Source organism: Dermacentor albipictus, unplaced genomic scaffold (assembly GCF_038994185.2).
Source record: "Dermacentor albipictus isolate Rhodes 1998 colony unplaced genomic scaffold, USDA_Dalb.pri_finalv2 scaffold_20, whole genome shotgun sequence".
In the NCBI taxonomy this organism is placed as follows: domain Eukaryota; kingdom Metazoa; phylum Arthropoda; class Arachnida; order Ixodida; family Ixodidae; genus Dermacentor; species Dermacentor albipictus.
Window position 1 is genome coordinate 5769420 of NW_027225574.1, and position 16626 is coordinate 5786045.

Sequence of the window (16626 nt, forward strand, 5' to 3'; positions counted from 1 at the left end):
TAGAATGGTGTGGCAATATGATCCACATATACCGCATGTCATATAGCAAGGCATGGAATATACATATACCTAAATGTGTACAGAAATTTTTGCTCACAGATAACTCTGCTGACACCCGATTTTCTGTGACATGGGGCCCTTAGCGTTGTTGCGTTAAAATTCAGCCTTTCTATAAGACAAGCACATTTCCAAGTTTATTATAAAAACAGCGCAACAGCGGACGGAAAGAAGGAAAGAACAAACTTTTTTTCCTTCATCTGCTGTTGAGCTGCTTTTATAATGGATTACCAACTAGCCCAGTCCCATACATTGCATTTCTATAACATTCAGTTCTGTCTTATGCTTCTGTTTATCTAATTCAACATAGCATAAAATGTTTTTAGGCTTCCCGGACCTAGTGATTAGGTAATTGGTACCACATTAGTAGCATTTAACTAAATGTGTTTGCATGAAAAAATTATGTGGTTTAGTACTTGAAAAACAAGATATCTCCATATGTAAGTACAATAAGGCCCACCTCCATCCAGCCATTCCCTTGGCTCAATCTTTCCATGAAGATAAGAAGAAAACGAATCACCTTCATGAGCATGAATATCCTTGACCTGGCTCAGCAGAAAAAGCCAATTTGGCACAAGGAGCCCCTTGTGGCCTACACTTGAAGCAGCTGACCAGTTCAGATTATTTTCTGTGGACTTCACCACAGGTCGAGTGCTGTACAGCCAGAGTGCTTTGCTGTGGTAAGAAGTTTCTCGGAGATACCTGAAATATGTTTTAGAAAACGTTGGTCACATGGAGTTCAATATCTGTATGTGCATCAAAGAAGTCGGCCTGTTGAAAGCACCTTTCACCGCTTGCCAAAGGTTGCATTTATGTGCGATACTTGGCTTCTCCTTTTTAAAGAAGCATTTTATTTGGGCACCTCTCTGTCACAACAGAAGAAATTTCAATGTTCTTGTTTTCAAGGAAAGCTATGGCTCATTTCAGGCCCTCCAGTGCCATACAACAACTGCCTCCAACTTCATTTGACTGAAAAACAAATTTCACAAACCAAGGGACTTGAAATCAAGATCTTCATATACTAATTGTGGCAGCATGAATTTAGTTTCTGCCACTGAAAAACTTCTGAGTTGCTTACACAGGTGTGTCATAGCCTTCAAGTCTCTTAAAAAGTCTTTTCACAGGTAACCTTTTGTGTAGCACACTGCATACAGCCTGTGACAACAGCAAAATAGCATTAACATTAGGCTCAGTGTTGAGCACTTGAGAGAAAAGTTTTAGCTGATGTATACACTAAAATTTTTTTACTCAACGAGAAGTAATGGCCTGTCTGTGTTATTAACAATGCAACTGTGACGCTGTGGCTCTCCAGAAATACAAGAGCACATTTTACACCTTCAAGCTCCATGTAGCAGCTCCCACAAGATTCATTTAACTAAGACAAGAGGCACATTTCTCCCCATGGTATTTCATAAAAGACAAAAAGCAGCATTTATAACAAACCTGCACAAGTTCAGAATGGACTATATTTTTGGTCTCCACATCCAGCAGCATGTACATGCCAAAATTGGCACTGTAACCTGGGGAGTCAGCTTGTCCATCCCCAGCTAGACTTAGTCTTCCACGAGCTTCCTCAAGTACTTCAGCTGTCCAAAGCTACAAGCACAAAACTTTGCGCATTTACATGTTTAAAAAGAAATAGTTTGCCCATTTCTTGTGCACCCTGCTTATTGTGTCAATTGCTGGCCATAAATAGCTGCTCTCAAGGATGGAAAAGGTCCTTTCACTAACCACCTGGACACCAAGGGAGGCCAGCATTGTCAGACAGGAAGTCTAGTTGTTTCCCAAAAACAGCACTGCAGCACACAGCTGTAGTTTCAACACTGGTTCTACCAAAAGAAGTGGTGCCCAGCATAGCATTCTGTGTAAATGTACACCACAGTTCCATTGCTCTGGATGTCCACTTGCTTGCATGGTGAGAGGCAGGTACGACAGGCTTGCACTAGCTTTCTTAAGTGCTCCTCCTGCACTTGACTGCCTCGCTGGTGGTTGGTGCTAGCCCTTTCCACAAGGGCGCATGTGTTCCTGGAGAAACCACAGAGCAATACTAAAAGATTAGAGGGGAAGCCAACTCGACAAATTTTGTTTAGAGTACAGCTCTTAGGCGCCCGTTTTTGCATTGAGCGTCGCCATCCCTCAGGAGGGTACAGTGGAACCATGAGGTGGAAAGCGGAGGAGGGAGGGTATGGCAAAAGTGTGAGAAGAAAGCACAAGACGAAGCCACACAAGACGAGTTCTACAGCGATGAATGCTGTGACATGGCACCAGAGTAGCGCGTGTCATCTGTTCGCCGATGATGCCATTGATAAGGCAAGCGGAGAGCGTGTGCACCATATTATAGGGAAACAAAGTGCTGCATGAGCAGAGGTCTGTCTGTGGCGGCTGCTGTGAATTGCGCCTATACGCATCACTCCCGCACTGCCTCTCACAACCTCCCGATTAGCAAGGCAGTCGCACCACAATTCGCTCCATTTGCAACATACTGCACTTGACAGATTGTCAGCACTAACCAATATATCGTGAAATGAAAATATATAGAGCTGCGCACAAATTTTGCATTAGGGAGCTTTTTTGCTTCTGATGCTCGAGGGTAAGGTGCCTCAATGTTAATAACTGATAAGCCCAGTAATGATCAAATTCACTGATGGAAAGAAATGTGACAATGTTAGCTTACTCATCGCTCTGGGCCAATATGATGTAAGACTATTCCAATCTGTTTTTATTCCAAGTTGGCCATTAGTGCTCCATGATAGTGCGAAATGGCTTGGGCTCTGCCCATTTGCGTGTGGTGACCGCCCATAGGTAGGATTTGAACCATTCTGGCCTATCATGGAGGGCTAACGGTGGCTTTGAAATAAAAACAGATTGGAATAGTTTTATGTTATACTAGCTCTGGTCGCCAAGAAGTCTGTAGTCATCACCGATGCCCTGGTCAGGCGCAGGCTCACTGTCAACCATTTTACTGTTTACACAAGTGCACAGCACTTGAGGCACCATGTTCACTTGAGTCTACACATCTGTTGTGCGGTCACCAACTTGCACACGTGAAAAAAGTTACATGTGACGTACAAAACTGTGCATGTACAAAAATGCACATGTATGCATGCGTGTTACAACTGTAATATGTGGACACCTATGCCACGAGTAGGCGCAGTTCAGAACATACCAAGCGAAGTGCAATGTGGTTGAGATTGAACAGAGCATGACGTGGTGCTTTTCTTCTGGCCTGGTTGCGCAGATTTCCTGCATGTATGCACCAGTCCTTGAGTGGTCTTTTCAGCTGACTGTATCCAAGACTACTGCAGTGTTTCCCAGAGGGTTGAGTCTAGTAGGGGACGACACAACTTCGACGATGTCCCCTGCATTAAGGCAGCCACAATCCTCAGCAGCATTGGCAGAGGTACCACTTCCTTCATGTGATCCTTTCTGGCTGGTTCCCAACAGCTCATTTAGAATCTGAAATAACCACATACAATATGTTAACCTAGTGCCAAGCATACAGTGCTTGAATATTAGTCCAGTAAATCTGGTTTTAATTTAACAATGAACTCAAGCAAAAAATTTCCATCTCCGCTATCCACCTCTCAAAGAAAACTGCTTAGTAAATGTCTCTATACACTAAACAATCGCTCACTTCATAATTAAATGATGTGCTCTTACGTGCAAAATGCACGCTCTCATTATGAGGAACGTTATAGCAGGGGGGCTCCTGAATAACTATGAACACTTCGGTTTCTTTAGCGTGCACCCAGTTCACGGTACGCGAGTGTTTTTTGCATTCTGCGCCACTAGAATGAGGCCGCTGCGTCCGGGATCCAAACCGCGATCTTGAGCTCAGCTGGCCAACGCCACCATGGCCACACGCATTGCATGGGCTACGGCGGGTTGTAATGGCTAATTGCGCACTCAACAATGCAGCACCTGCCAACGAAAGAAGCACTTCCCGTGATATGCAACACTGCGCGGCTTTACATGCTGAGCGCTATGTGCAAGTATATATATATATATTTTCACTGCGAGCGTACCATTAACATCCCGAAAGGCGACGACAGTTGCTCGTGTCCAGTGATCACCGCTAGAAACGTGCGACCAACTGCAACTGTAACTAGGATAACTTTTATCGGAACTAAGCCACAAATAATTAGGATATGATAGCAAGTGAAGCGTGTTTGCTAGCGTGAGGGGTGTGCAGAACATAATACACTGACGAGAGAACGCGACTGCGCTGCATAGATACTCTGCACGCATGTTTCTCTGCTCAGGAATCTGCGCTTTCCAACTCTTACCTTCGTTTTTCTTTTGGCGAAAGCTGCTCTCGGCGGCGGCGGCGACTGATTCCTTCTGCGAGCGAATACTGAAGGGACTGCGCCATGTATCATTCGGGCACACTTGACGGGAATTCCTATTGACCTCATTATCGACAGACTGCGGTAATATTCGTCGTTGCGGAAGTGGTCTGAGCAGATCACGTAGTGGATCGTAGGCCTAAAATTATTTTTCTTTACTGCCGCAATCCACCGAACTGCTTTCTAGAGTGTAGCTTTTTACCTTTGGGGAAGTGATGCTCGTCGCGGCTGCTGTTTGAGCAGCCATATGCCGCACAAAACGATGGCATTGCGGTCAACAGTATTCAGAAAAAGCCTGACTCCAAACACTCCTGAACGATTCACGAGGTATACAAAACAAAAACAAAAATCAACAGGCGAGGCGTAAACTCGCAGATGCTCATGGGACGCGTCGTCTGCTCGGCGCTTCCGGTTCAACAGGCGACTGTTTCGGCGCACAATTTTCGCTCGCGCTTGCTCTCTGCGCATCCTCATCGCAAGATATTGCCAGGGTCCTTGTATTGCCCCCGCTGCTGATTTCTAGAGCACGTATAGCGTGAACACTTGAACCATACTTCTGATTTCGGTTTTGGCGCGCGCAGTTCGAACGCTGGTTAGTACGTGTTACGCCGGCTGCACTGATCAGCGGAGCATTTGTTTTTTGCTTGTACTGCTCAACCGCATGTTATCTTGATGCGCAGTGGCGTAGCAACAGGGGGGGCCGGGGGGCTGTGGGCTCCGGGTGCAAGGGGCCGGGGGGGGGGGGGGGGGGGTGTCATATACGCCTGAAGACACCCCTCTTTCCGCCGGCTTGACTGGGCGCAAATTGCAAAGAATGCTCCGGTATCCAGTACCCCGAGCTCATGCACCCGATACGTTGCGCTGCAGAATTGTCGGCTGCAGCTCTATCAACACCCCACGAAATAATTAATTGCACGTGAAGTGAAGAAACGCCTCGACGACAAGTACCTCCCGGTCACTCCCACAGACACGCACCCGGACTACCTAGGCGAAGCAAACGAGTGGCTAGATCGAGACATTGAAGTATGGGAAGTACGGGTTGCCCTGCACGATCTCAACAGCAACTCCGCCGCTGGTCCCGACGGCGTTACGAACAGAGCGCTGAAAAATCTTAACGAAGCGGCGATAGAGAACCTCACGGCATACTTCAACACTTGCTGGCGAGCCGGATCATTACCTCGGCAGTGGAAAGCAGCCAAGACCATCTTGATTCCCAAGCCGGGCAAGCCACCCAACATTGAGAACCTCCGGCCGATCTCGCTTACGTCCTGTGTGGGCAAAGCGTTGGAGCATGTACTCATGAACAGGTGGCAGAGGTACCTGGAAGATTCGGGGCTCTACCCAAACACCATCATCGGGTTCCGAAACAAGCTCGGAACTCAGGACGCCATGATACAACTGAACAATGACATCCTCGATGACACTACCAACACGAAAGACAAGCGAGCCATCTTGGGTTTGGACCTGCAGAGCGCTTTTGACAAAGTAAGACACTCTGCGATTCTGGCCCAGGTGTCACGGCTAAACATGGGCAAGAGAACTTATGCGTACATCAAGGATTTTTTGACGGAGCGGACTACTGAAATCATCGCCGGTGACCTGCAGCTCCAAAAGAAGAAGCTCGGCAGTGTCGGGACCCCCCAGGGCTCAGTCATCTCGCCATTGCTTTTCAACCTTGTAATGATAGGGGTGGCCGAGCGCCTCTCACGAGTCGCGCGGGTCCGACACACTATCTATGCCGACGACATAACGCTCTGGGTCCCAGGAGGAAGCGACGGACACATCGAGAATACATTGCAAGAGGCGGTTGACGCTATCGAGGAGCAGCTGGACGGGTCTGGGCTCGTCTGCTCCCCAAGCAAGTCTGAGCTGTTGGTGGTTCCTCCGAAAAGGACAGCTAGGAAGACGAAAGGCAACGAGCCTGCGAGAGAGCAAGACACAATAAAGATCAAGACGACCGGTGGTCACATGATCCCGGCTGTCGAGAAGATCCGAGTGCTGGGGATGCTGATTGAGCGCAAACGAGTCAACGGCGAGACGGTCAACCGTCTGGCGGCCAAAGTCACCACGGCCATCCGCCTCATTAAGAGGGTGTCGCACAGAACAGCAGGCATGAAGGAAGAAAGCCTCACCCGGCTAGTGGAATCCATCGCTATAAGCCACATTAGATACGTTGCTGCTTTCCACAACTGGAGGCAGTGCGAACGCAATAAGATCAATGCGCTCATACGCAAAGCGTACAAGGCTGCACTCGGACTTCTCGATTGCACAAGCACCGACAAGTTCCTGGCCTTGGGGGTGCATAACACCCTGGAGGAAATCGCCGAGGCGCAGAGGACCGCTCAGCTCGCGCGGCTATCAGAAACAAGAACGGGCAGACAAGTGCTGCGTGACCTAGGCCTGGGACCAAAGGATATGGGACCCGAAAATACAGACGTGCCTGTACCGGACGCAATTAGTAGACGGCTACGGGTATGTCCGGTGCCAAGAAATATGAACCCTGAGTTCCACAAAGAGCGGCGGGCGGCGAGGGCCAAGGCGCTCATCGATCTCCATGCCAAAGACAGGGGTGCCGTGTTTGTGGACGCGGCAGAGTATCCCCATGACAGAAAGGCATTCGCCGCTGCAGTCGTCGGGGCATCGACCGGTGCAACTAGAACAGCGGCGAGTGTGCGGACTCGAGGGGCGCATCAAGCCGAGGAGGTGGCCATTGCTTTGGCCATCGCCGACCCCGAGTGCACGACTGTGCTCTGTGATTCTAGGACGGCAGTGAAAAATTACGCCAGAGCAAGGGTGTGTGGTGAAGCCGCGCGTGTGCTGCGTGTGGTCGATCTCGCGAGTGAAGTCGGTGTGTGGTGATAAAGTGGTTTCCGGCCCACATGGGCAGTGATGTGTCGGATCGCGGCAACGCTAACCACAACGAGACGGCGAACGCGGCGGCGCGAGGACTAACCAACCGTGCCGCTGCTACTACAGCCGACCCGTCGTGGTGGTGGGAAACCAAGGACAAAATGACTTCGTACAATGAAATTGTGAAATGGTACCGACTAGAGCGAAGGACTATGCCGCCACCTCATCCGGGCTTGACCCGTAAGGAGGCGGTTTTATACCGACAACTTCAAACGGGGTCGTTATTCACCCCGGTGCTGATGAGGCACGTGTGTCCAAGTGTTTATGAAAGTGATCTGTGTTGTGTGTGCCGAAAGGAAAGAGCCACTGCAGCTCACATCCTTTGGGACTGCGCTAAGAATCCGCATGAAGCTGCAACACTAACAACGATCCCGCCGCGGCTCGAGGCCGCAACGAGATGCTATGACCAAGATGTTCAAACCCAGGCCGTCCAGCAGATCTCGGCGGCCCTCGAAAGGCAACGACCGAGCGAAACCGGAGGGAGGCTGCCACCCCAAAGGAGGGGCAGGCGCGGTCGACCAAAGGGAATAGTGCGGCCGCGGCCGAAGTAGAGGCGCCACACGCCGCGAAGACGTCATGGCCGCGTCACGGTAACGCCTCCCTAACAGGGGAAGGCTAACCGTTCTGCAGGTGTTCAGAACAAAGTTTCGTCACTCACTCACTCACGAATGTGCGGGCTAAAAAATTCAATTCGCGAAATGGTCGCTAAACTGCTCGCTTTAGCGGAACGTCTCATGTGGGGTGCGCTCGTGTTGTGCGTTCATGCTGGGAGCAGGAGTCGCTAAACATACAGTGAGGCGTTGTAAGGCGTTGGGGCTCTTGGGTACCTCTTCCGTTCAGAACGCGCAGCGAAGACGAACAAAGACAGCAGCAAGAGGGCGTTCAACCAGTGCGCCCGGCGCTCGCGTTTACGGCGAAGCGTTCGTTGAGAGCGACGTTGCATAAGTGGGGTCGTCAAAAATAGCGAATGCGATTCTCTGGATCGTCTTCTGACTCGGTTCGGCCGAAGAGTTTGGCGGTGTATGACTCTACAGGCTGTAGTCGCGGGCCCGCCGCGATGTCCGGCTCGCTTTTACTTCCCCTCTCCCGCTCGCTCCGAGAAGCCGCTGCGAAACCTCAGTTATGTTTCACGCTTTCCTTCTTACCCTCGAAAGTTTCAGAAAACTGTTGTTGTTGCGTGAGTTCATGTCACAAGTACAGTGTCTGTATTAGCTGCAGATAATTTTATAAAAGAAAGTGAATTTTGTAAGGGTATTTCCCGATCGAGATTCTATAAAGTTATGTCTTTTTGTGATTACTAGGAAGGCTCAGTAGCGCGAAAAATATGGCAGATAAGTGATAACCATATCCTTAATAATCCCGTAATTAGTACTTATAGAGGAAGCACTTCAATTCGAGAATCGAGGACTCAAAGTCATATTATTAACTCAACAAAAACTTCTTAAACAAAATCGTTTTGGGTGCTACAACCTACAGTACGTTGGCACTGCGGGCGGCGCCCAGTATATGGCAGAATCGAAAGAAATATGAAATAGCGGACCAGTGACGTTGATCTAATTCCCTCCATTGTGAGTGCAGACCAACAGTAGTGCAAGCTTTCGCTGGCATGGGCTTCATCGCGGCCTTTTCTTTCTTTTTTTTATGGTGACGCCAAGAATCTACGCGAAGCGAGCTCTATTCTGTTCCCAATCTTGCGGTGGTACCGCAGCACGGATAATCACGTTTGTCCGTATAGCAGGAAATGAAAACAGAATCATTGATTGAATTATTGATCAGAATGAAGAGAACTCGTAATTAATTTGTCATAGCATTCGCACCCGCGCAGCGGAGAGGCAGGTAGTGTGTCTAATAGGTTGGGGAGATCAGCGTCACTGACAAACAATTTAGTTTTCGTTTTCATTCAGGGCTGCGCACAGACAAAATACTGCGTGCCATAGTACCTACGACGATTTTTGTGAAGTTGTTGTTGGGCAAGATATGAATGTCGGGCTTCAATTTTGCAAATGCAATATTGTCGCTAAAATTGGTAATTAAAACTTTATTATAAAGATATTTGTTGTTACTTGTGACGTGAGTCATGTTTTCCACGATGCCGCATTTGTATTGGCTGCCAGGCCTTACAGTCTGACAGAAGATGTGCACATGGGCTTATCACACGTGATCAGTGCAGCACCCTGTGGTATTTGGCGCAGGAAAAACAGCGTGTATATTTGCTGCATTCGCGGTCTCTGGGAAAGAAAGCGAAGGAGAGGGGGACCCGGTGAACGTGCGCGGTATCCAAGGCGGTTGTACTGGTGCTGAAACCCGGAAATTGTCGATATCCTCGCCTTCCTCGACTACATCGGGGGGGGGGGGGGGGGAGATGACAGAAGACCTATGGGCCCCGGGTGCCAGACGACCTAGCTACGCCACTGTTGATGCGGAATCGTTTCTTTAGTAAGATAAATGTGATTGTGAGCTATCTCTGCAAGCTTCCACCGAATCTGTCCTCTGTGCAACGTGCACTTTCATAAAGTAGACGCAATTGGAAACCTTAATTAAGTACAAGCTTGCCTTGCGGCATGAGGAAATGTTCGCTTTGCTCTATAAAAATGCTCGTGCTCAGATTTTTCTGTTTATCCAACGTTGTGGCACCAGGTAAGCACCAGTAGTTCCCGCACGAAGCTTGACCGCATGGTAGTGGTGAAAAGCATCTATTGGGCTATATAGATGTGCTCGGGGAAAACCTCTAGTGGGTTGCGCCCATACTGGGCGGACTCTCTCATTCCGGGACCCCGTTTGGTCTTGACCGCTGCGCAGGTCCGCCGAACTAGGGCTTGTTGGGCCAATAGTTCCTGGCAGCCGAGTAGGGTCGCCTCCCAGTCCTCTCGAGAAGGGGTGATGGGGGGGGGGGAGAAGGATTTTGCCTGCATGCCCAAACCATGTGGAAGGTGCCGGCCACCTCCCCACAGAATGAGCAGCGGCCGTCAAAAGAAGGATCAAAGTGCATGAGAACCGCCGGGCACAGCTTTACCCAGTCCCTTCATAGGAACCGGATAACGGCGGTGTTCGGCACGATAGTGCTCAGTATAATGTCTTCAAAAGAGAGAAGAGGGCTGTGATCTGGGTCAAGGCCCTCCCAAGTGATGCCTGGTGCCCGGTAAGTGAGTGCGCGGGCTGCCGCATGGGCGGCTTCGTTACCTGGGATGCTTTGGTGGCTGGGAACCCATATAATTGAGCGATGAGTTGGATCGCAGCCGCGAATACTGCGGCGAAAAATTTTGTCAGCGAGAGGAGTGATCCATCCGAATTTAAAGTTCAGAAAGGCTCCACGGGAGTCTGTGAGGATGAATTTAGAGTCGGGATAGGAGGCAGCGAAGGCGATCGCCGCCTCCTCCGCATGCGTTGAGCTGGGTGCTTTGAACGAGAGGCCGCCCACTTGGCTGTCCTCGTGTATGATTGCAGCCGTGTACCATCCCCCCCCCCTCCCCCCCCTCGAGTGGTTGGAGCCTGCAATATCGACGTAGAAGACGTGTGTCTTAGAGCCATAGTGGCGGTGCAGGGCATCCGCCCGCGCCTGGCGCCGGCCATTATGGTCCTCCTTGTTCATCTTAGTTGGAAGGGGTCGAACGTAGACGGCGCGTCTATACAGTTCGGGCTAGTGTTCCTGTATATGCTCTCGCAGGGAGCATATACAGGAACACTAGTTCGGGCACTCGAACCCTTTCCATCGTATAGTGATCATGTTTAATATGTAACCGGTCTAAGAGGTGGCGACCGGACACGGACTGGGCGAGACGCGCGTATTGTTTAACGAGGTGCGCCTCGCGAAGTTCCCGATAGGTGTTCACCACCCCCAACGCGAGAAGACGCGCGTTGGAAGTGGAGATCGGGATTTCGAGGGCTCTCTTGAGCATTTTGCGGAGTACAACCTCCAAGCAATCTTCGTCATGTTTCCGTAAGCGTAGGTATGGGGTCGAGTACAGCACTCTACTAGTTACGAAGGCATGTGCGAGTCACACCGCATCCTTACTTCGCAACCCTCCTCGCTTGTTGGAAACGCGGCGAACCATCCGGCCCACCTGGTCGCCGACCTTGCGGAGTTTGGCAAGAGTTGTGTCTGCCTTGCAATGTTGATTAATGAAGAGACCGAGTATTCGAATCTCCTCCACTTCTCGGATGCGGCCACTGGCGAGAAAAAGCTGAACTGAGATTTTGCATTTCGGGGAAGGTCGAATATGCACAAATCGAGACTTGGACGGGGAGCATTGGAGGCCGCAGTAGGTGGCATAGTGGTCTACTATATATATGCTCGCCGCTGCTTGCAGGCATTCCTACATCTCTCGTATGTTTCCCGTAGTGGCCTAGATGGTGATGTCGTCGGCCTACACTGCAGCGCATGCTGAACACCATCGACACCCGCCACCCGCCGTGGTTGCTCAGTGGCTATGGTGTTGGGCTGCTGAGCACGCGGTCGCGGGATCGAATCCCGGCCACGGCGGCCGCATTTCGATGGGGGCGGAATGCGAAAACGCCCGTGTACTTAGATTTAGGTGCACGTTAAAGAACCCAAGGTGGTCAAAATTTCCGGAGTCCCCCACTACGGCGTGCCTCATAATCAGAAAGTGGTTTTGGCACGTAAAACCCCATAATTTAATTTTTAATCGACACCCGCCAGCTGTGCCGGGAGGTGTCTCACGGCAATGTTAAAGAGAAGCGGGGACAACACAGCGCCTTGTGGTGTGCCCCGTGTTCCCATCTCAAACGGGTCGTACTCGGTCTCTTGTAGGCGTATATAGGCCAAGCGGTCCGTTAAGAAATGTTTGATATAGTTGGATGTACGAGCACCGCAGTTGGTCCTAAGATGCATTAGTACGACGGCGTGCTTAACACTATCAAAGGCACCTTTGAGATCGAGTGACAGGACTATCTTAACGTTATGGGAGTGTATATGACTGTGTTTTCGTGCTTGCCAGTGATAATCTTTTTAACTACAACCCATACAGCATAAACTTCAGCAGTGAAAACAGAAGCATATTTTGGTAGACGAATACTTGTTTCCCAATTTTCTGTTACTGCCCCTACACCCACGTGTTCTTTTGTTTTGGAGCCATCCGTGTAGAATTCCATGTGATTTTTATACTTGTCCTGAAGAGCACGGAATTCTTGTACGATGTGTTCGTGTGGAGTGTTTCTTTTCTTTAAATGTGTTAATGTTCAGTCGCACAACTGTGTGAAATTGTACCATGGGGCCAATCGTTGTGGTTTCTTGGCAACCTGGAGGACTTCTTGGGGGATGTCGTAATACCGACAGTATTGCTCATACCGCAGGACAAGTGGCCTAATCATGTTCGGTTTATTTGTGTAGTGTAAGCGTGAGTTGCACTGTGTAAGAATGTTGTAGCATATGTGTTGTGGTGATGACTGAATTCTGAGTAGGTAAGAGAATGTTAGTAATGCTCTGCGCTGCTGTAATGAGGGTTCATTACACTCAACATATAAACTTTGAATGGGTGACGTTCTGTAGGCACCACTTGCCAGTCGCAATCCAAGGTTATTTACTGGATCAAGTAGTTGGATGTAAGGTTGCCTGGCTGAGCCGTAAACCACGGAGCCGTAGTCTAGAAGGATACGCACAAGAGACCGGTAAATACGTAGAAGACAGATTCGGTCGGAACCCCAGTGCTTATGAGACAAAACCTTTAGGATATTCAATGCTTTATTCGCCTTAATCTTTAGTGTTTTAATGTGGGCTAGGAAGTTTAGTTTTTTATCAAAGATTACTCCCAAGAATTTATATTCTTGTTTTACCGGCAGCGCGACATCATTCAATTTTAGAACCGGGTCTAAGTACAATCCTCGTTTTTGCGAGAATAGCACTGTAATGGTTTTTTGAGTGGAGAAGCGGAAGCCATTTTTCTCAGCGCACTCGGTTAGTTTATTAATTGTTATCTAGAGCTGCCTTTCACATGTTTGTAAGTTTGAGGCGCGGCACGCTATTTGCATATCATCGACGTATATGGAGTGCATAACAGAGGGGGGAATGGCTTTGTTAACAGAGTTCATTTTTACTATAAAGAGTGTTGTGCTTAGTACGCATCCTTGTGGCACACCATTTTCCTGAATGAATACACGTGACAGCGCCGTTCCTAAACGCACCTGGAATGTTCGGTTCGACATGAAATCGGCTAGACATTTCAGCATTCTACCCCGGATTCCTAAGTCTGCTAAGTCCCTTAAGATACCAAACCTCCATGTTGTGTCGTACGCCTTTTCAAGATCAAAGAAAACTGTGAGACAATATTGCTTGTGTAGAAAGGCCGCACGTATCTCGTCTTTTAGCCGAACTAGGTGTTCTATTGTGGAGCAACCTTTCTTGTATCCACACTGATGGTTATCTAGCATGTTGTCTGTTTCAAGGACGTATGTCAATCTTATGTTGATAATGGCTTCATAGGACTTTGCGAGACATCTTGTGAGTGCTATGGGTCTATAACTGGTTGCTGTTGTGGGAGGTTTTCCAGATTTCAAGAACGGGATTAGGATAGCTTTCTTCCACTCTTTGGGCATTTTTCCCGTTTCCCAGATTATGTTGAAGAAATGAAGCAAGGTCTCAACTGCTTTAGGGGATAGGTGAGCTAGCATTGAATAGTGTACCCTGTCCGGACCGGGTGCTGTTTTCTTTCCTCTAGTAAGTACTCTGTTGATTTGTGGAAGTGTTAAAGCGCCATTATACAGTCTTTCTGAACTTCCTGTGGTCGGAAGCTTTAGTTTTTCTGCTAATTGTTTATGTTTCAGGAATGCAGCATGCAGAGTAGTTTTTCGAGCTTGATATATCATGGAAATGTTGACCTAATATGTCTGCTTGTTCTTCTATATTTGTTTGTGTGCCTGGAGGTGACTGCATGGGGATAATGTAAGAAGCGTAATCGCCTCTAAACTTGCGAAGCTGATCCCACATTCGTTTGGATGTTATTGAACTATTTATAGACGATACATAATTTTTCCATGACTGTCTTTCTGCTTGTCTGCGTGTGTACCTGGCTTTCGCTTTTGCTTTTTTGAAAGAGAGTAGATTATCTTGTGTTGGGTATCACCGAAAGATACCCCACGCTTTGTTTTGTAGTTTTTTTGATTGCGCACACTCTTTCGTCCACTAGGGTTTTAGGTTTTTCCTTAGGAAGCCTGACGATTGTGGGATTGTTTCTGCTGCTGCAGCAATACAGGCGGTGACCTACGGGTACAGGCGGGTGATACAGGCGGGTAACGAAGCAGCCGATACATGTGCATCGATGGCAGCACTCAAAGACCTAATAAACACAGCACTTCCATGTAAAGATAATATCCGTGACATTATGAAGGCCTTGATGACAAAGTGGCAACACGAATGGGACCATTGTAGAGAAAACAAGCTATATCTCACTAAACCACTACTTGGTGAGTGGAAGTCGTGCAACCATCAGGAGCGCTTTTTTGAAGTAGTTCTATGCCGACTCACACACCTCACACACAATTATCTACTTACAAAAGAAGACGTGCCAACATGTGAAAAATGCCAAGAACAACTAACAGTCATGCATATATATACTACTCACAAGCACACACATTGAAGTACAAAGACGAAACTTTTTGCACAACCTATATCAAATGCACATACCTTTACATCCTTCTTTAATTTTAGGAGACGATTCGATAATCCCATTACCTGACCTGCGCAAATTCCTAAACGACACTGGCTTTTTAAACAAATTATAGATTAACATGGCCTTTCTCCTCTTAAATAGTATTATAAAACACCTCGTGTTTGGCGCAGCGTAGCCTTAGCCGCTTTTGCGCCACTAAACCACATTTAACCAACCAACCAACCGCCATGGGAGTGTTCTGGTTCGAGCATCTCGTGATGAAGCTGTAAAAGGATGCCTTGTGGCGACTTATGAGGTCGGAAGCCGAACATGGTGTCGGCGAAAGTGTCCTTGCTGTCGAGATATTTCGAGAGGCGGTCACGGACGATCGTTTCCACGAGTTTCCCTACACATGAAGTGAGGGAGATGGCCGGAGGTTGTCTATGTTTACCGATTTCCCCGCCTTCGGGATAAAGGTTAGCAATGATGTCTTCCAATCGGCTGGCAACGAAGTGTCCCCGGTCCAAATGGCATTGATGTATTCGAGTAGGGTTCTGTACGCCCGATCTGGAAGGTTTACCAATAGTTTGACTGTTACCTTATCCCTTCCAGGCGCCGCCCCCTGCGCATTCGTGCAAGAGCCGCGCGAAGGTAGTGAAGCTGGAAAGGCTGATCCATTTCCGGATTATCGCAGCCTGCATACGAATAATCCATCCCTCGCGGGTCTCGATCCTGATTAAGGTATTGTGGCCGCAAAGCGTTCGCTAGCTGCTCATGTTTCCTTGAAAGTTGTGTAGTGCGCGAGTGAGGTGTTTCTTGGTTTCCGATCGTGTTTGTGTAGGGTCTATGACACTCCTGAAGAGCCGCCTAGTGTTGCGGCTCGACATCTGTATTGCTGTTCTATTACATCTATCTACCCCGTTAGTGTCGGAGGGCTGGGCAGCGTACTCGGCTGCTTGCTGAGTAAGGTCAGAGATGCGAGCGCGGAGTTTACGATTGTGTTTCTGCCGCCACCGTCGTTTGGTTAGGCTGCGGCGAGCTTCCCAGAGGTGCATCAGGTGGTTATCCACGTCCGGTGCAGATTCCGTAAGCTGTATCTGCTTTTCGTGTGAACGGAGTGGTTGCATGAGTCCGTGCGCCCAAGTGGAGTATAGCCTTGTTCCAAGAGAGAAGTTACTGGGAGGGCCTGGCGGAAAGCATTCCAGTCGGGAACTTCGGCTTGTGCAAGGGGGCGATGTAAGGGTCGAGTATAAATGACAGTGTTCAGTATGCAGTGGTCGTTACCGAGAGTGTCCTCGGTGTTGATCCAGTCTGCGTGTCGGATGTATTTCATGAGGGTACGGTCGAGGCAGGGGCCCCGAAAGGAATTCCCTACACGTGTTGGGTGGACCGGGTCGGTTAGAAGAGTGATGCCCAGCGTAGATAAAAGTCCCGCCAACTTACGACCACGCGGCTCTTCCTTGCGATAGCCCCACATGCAACAGGGGGCTTTAAAGCCGCCCACTATCATCAGGGGATCGCGACCCGCGATCCTTAGCGGTGGTATACAAGAAGCGGTGCGCTAAACATGTTAGAAAAAGTGACCTCTCTTAGTTTCGGGGGAGAGTATATATTAAGTATGTGTACGGGGCTATCTGTTCGCCGCAGGGGTAGGACTGAGACCATCACGTACGAATATTCCAGATTTAGGTCGAGATCAACCTCCTGCGCTC

At 48.9% G+C, this 16626-nt stretch overlaps 1 long non-coding RNA gene across 10 annotated transcripts in view; it reads right to left on the minus strand.

The window, feature by feature from the left end:
• Positions 1 to 4814, minus strand: part of LOC135920056 (uncharacterized) — a 43427-nt gene extending 38613 nt beyond the window's left edge. For 7 of the 10 annotated variants that reach the window (XR_010570148.1, XR_010570150.1, XR_010570152.1 and 4 more), the window contains exons 1-4: positions 4344 to 4814; positions 3224 to 3513; positions 1501 to 2082; positions 578 to 759 (exon numbers count right to left, since the gene is read on the minus strand). This is a non-coding gene — a long non-coding RNA (uncharacterized lncRNA). The remainder of the gene's footprint in view (positions 1 to 577; positions 760 to 1500; positions 2083 to 3223; positions 3514 to 4343) is intronic. The other 3 variants (XR_010570153.1, XR_011509792.1, XR_010570154.1) reach the window with 2 other exon arrangements.
• Positions 4815 to 16626: the final 11812 nt, after the last annotated feature.